Source organism: Myotis davidii, unplaced genomic scaffold (assembly GCF_000327345.1).
Source record: "Myotis davidii unplaced genomic scaffold, ASM32734v1 scaffold309, whole genome shotgun sequence".
Lineage (NCBI taxonomy): Eukaryota > Metazoa > Chordata > Mammalia > Chiroptera > Vespertilionidae > Myotis > Myotis davidii.
The window spans coordinates 3,442,609-3,446,603 of NW_006383013.1; positions in this window are offsets into that span (position 1 = coordinate 3,442,609).

Sequence of the window (3,995 nt, forward strand, 5' to 3'; positions counted from 1 at the left end):
AGGAACTGTATTTAAAGGGCCAGAAGGTTGAGAACCACTGCAGTAGCCTTACTGAAGCCATTGATTTAAAGAAAATGTCTGTTGGAGCCAAAACCGATTTGGCTCAGTGGATAGAGTGTCGGCCTGCGGACTGAAGGGTCCCGGTTTCGATTCCGGTCGAGGGCATGTACCTGGGTTGCGGGCACATCCCCAGTGGGAGGTGTGCAGGAGGCAGCTGATCGATGTTTCTATCTCTCTCCCTTTCTCTCTGTAAAAAATCAATAAAATATATATTAAAAAAAGAGAAAATGTCTGTTGGAAAGGGTTGGTCAGCAATTGGTGTGTAAAAAGGAGATACAAAAAAAGCACACATTGATAGTTTCCATCTAAATTTTGTCCTGAGAGGGTGATCTGATTATATATCTACACTAATAAAAGAGAAACATGCAAATTGGTGTCACTCCACTACACCCACCAGCCAATCAGAGCGACTATGCAAATTAACCCAACAGAGATGGTGGTTAATTTGCATACGCAGGCACAGGAAGAAGACTGAAGGCTCTGGCTGGACTGAAGACTGAAGACTGAAGACTGAAGACAGAAGACTGAAGAGGCTTGGCTTCTCTGCTGCAGCTGGACCAAAGGCCTGGGTCCCAGGTGCTGGAGGAAAACCGGTGCCGGCAGCCAGGGGATGGAAGGCCTATTGCACGAATCTCTTTGTGCAACGGGCCTCTAAAATATATATATATAATTTTATATATCATATTATAGAGAGCATTTTATTAGTATATAATTATTTTATGAGCTTAAATTGATGGCATTTACATTACAATCGAGGAGAAAATTGCAAGGAGATGATTGCAATCTGTTGTGCTATCAGAGTTAGTATTTTTGGTTTGTTTGCATATGTCTTGGTCAGAATAGGTTAGGCTCTGCTGCCATAATAAATGATCCCAACATTTCAGTGGCATGTTACAAGGGTTAATTTCTCACTAACATCACCACCACTCACATTTTATTGTCAGATCACATGGTCAAGCCCGATGTCAACAAGGCAAGGAAATAGGATCCTATCCAAGGGGGAGGCAGTGAATCCTCACAAACAACAATACAGCCTGACACAGCAAAACACTGCAGAACTCTGGATTAACAGAAAGCTCGGGAGGAATGATAAAAGCTACCTGGCAATCCCAAGGACTCTAATTAAATGAACTCCCAAGCTTGCAATAAAAATGAGAAAGCTTGTTTCAAAGTTGAATCACCAAGCACTAAGCTTATTACTTATCATAAATATAAAAGTTAGACTAGCAGCACCCACCTTAGAATAAGCATTACATTTTTTATGTCATTATCACCATGTGCTGTGTTAAGCATTCACTTTTTATTGCCCAACTGACTCTTACCCTGTGATAAGAACGTGTTTCTAGAAGATATACCTGACCTTGGCTCCTGCATTCAATTGAATGCAGAGGGCATGTGCCTCAGGGGAGAACCCACTTGGATAAGGTACCAGGCCTGGAATTTTCTTTTCTTTTTTTAAAAAAAATATATTTTATTGATTTTTTACAGAGAGGAAGGGAGAGAGATAGTCAGAAACATCAATGAGAGAGAAACATCCATCAGCCGCCTCCTGCACATCCCCAACTGGGGATGTGCCCGCAACCCAGGTACATGCCCTTGACCAGAATCGAACCTGGGACCTTTCAGTCCGCAGGCCGATGCTCTATCCACTGAGCCAAACCGGTTTCGGCAGGCCTGGAATTTTCAATAAGAACCAGTGCAGAGATACAGGCTTCCTCATCAGTCAAGAAAATCACGGCAGGAAAATTCACCCCCAGGACTGTTCTAAAGCCTGGCTGGCTAGTTATCATGTCCAAATACAAACATAGAGAGGGCTTGGAAATCCCAATACCTGGAAGCGTCAGGCCGATAAGGTAAGTGGTAAAAATGATAACAAAGAGCAATTGACCTCCATATTCATGGTCAGCAGGCTGTAGGGAAGGGAAGAGACAGATAAATGTAAAGAATCTGCAGCACTTGTAAAGGGAGTGGATGCTGTCCAGCTGTTACTATGTAGAAAAAAGCCTTATGAGATACCACCTCACACCTGTCAGAACAGTTATTATCAACAACACAGGAAATAACAAGGGTTGAAGAGGTTGTGGAGAAAAAGGAACCCTCACTCACTGCTGATGGGGATGTAAACTGGTACAGCCACTATGGAAAACAGTATAGAAGCTCCTCAAAAAATTAAGAACTTGACCCAGTTTATCTACCTGAAAAACTCGAAAACATTTATTGGTGAAGATTTATGCATCTGTATTTATTGCGGCATTATTCATGGTGGCCAAGACCTGAAGACAACCAAAGTATCCTTCGATAGAGAATTGGATAAAGGAGATGTGGTACATACATATCACGGAATACTATTCAGCCAAAAGAAAAGATGAAATATTGCCATTTGTGACAATGTGGATGGGCCTTGAGAATATCATGCTAAGCGTAATGAGTCAGAAAAAGCTAAGAGCCATGTGATTTCACTCAAATGTGGGATATAAAGCTCATAGACATACACAACGCATGATGGTTACTAGAGGGAAGGGGCTAGGAGGTAGTAAAGGGTAAAGGGGGCCAAATATATGGTGATGGAAGCTGATGTGACTTTTGGGTGGTGGGCACACAAGGCAATATACAGAGTATGTACCATAGAAATGTACACTGGAAACCTATGTGATTTTTTTTTCTATGTGATCTTATTAACCGTGTCGCCCCAATAAATTTAATTTTAAAAGTTGCAAATCAAATTTGTATGTGAAATCTGCTGGGTTTAAAATGCTGGTACTAATTCAAAATTCTGAAATGCAGTGTGGGCCAAGTGAGACACTTTTGTAGGTTGTGTTTGAGGTTCAGTCTGTAATCCCTGAGATCAGTAACCATGGGAAAGATCTTGGAAGAGGGAGGAAAAATCTGGAAGGCCTAAAAGCCTAGAGGAGGAGTCCTGAAAGGAGGACCGTGGGATGGGGCAGAGGTCGGGGAAGAAAGGAGTGTGGACAGCTGCCAGAGGGAGAGGGGCCAGAGGGAAAAGACACAGATGGGATATTGAGAAAGTTTTGTGATCTGTGACCTCTTCATTCTTCTTTTCAGAAAACCTTTAGGAAAATGGACTTTCAGCATGAGTGCTTCCGGAGTTAGATTTGTGCTCTCTTTGTAGTACATTTTTTTGCATTGAAATCTCTTCCTTTCTCATTCTCACATTCTCTCTCTCCTCTCTCTCTCTCTCTCTCTCTCTCTCTCTCTCTCTCTCTCACACACACACACACACACACACACACACACACACACACACACCTGGAATGCTATACACCAAATTGATAGCAGTGAATATCTTGTGGTGTGACTGGTAACTTTCACTTCCTATTTTAAACATTTATGTGTTTGCATTTTGTTTTTTTACAACAGGACATATTTGTTCATAATCAGGAAGAAAAATAACCTTCTGTATTTCCATTTGAAGAAAAAAAGGAAGAAATGAATGAAGCCTAGTAGTTTGAACCCGCCAGATGGACAAAAAAAGGAGTTATTTAATGTTTTGTTGCCTAAATTAGAGAAAAGCGAGTGGAGGAGGAAGGCAGGACAGCAGGGAGGAAGGATGGAGGGAGACCGGCTGGTGGCTGGTCCCACCAGGGAGGAAGGACAGAGGGACTAAGGGCCTGGGTTGGGGAAGCAGCCCTCTGGCCCCAGGCAGTTCTGAGGGAGCAGCTGGTTGTGTCAGCACAAACCCCGGAGTCCTGGCCAGTTTGGAGTGAGTTAATTTAAAGATGGGGGAATTGGGTACCAGTTGTGTTGGCCACCAGCACAAAGCTACATCCCCGTTTCTTACTCTCAGTGAATCTTCACACTGCAAAGTATGCCCACAGCTTCTGTCCTCACGTGTTAAGAATGTGTGACTGGCTATAGTCAGGAGCAAGACTTTCAGCCTATGAGGGGGGATTGAGAATCAGGGTCCAGGCCCAAAG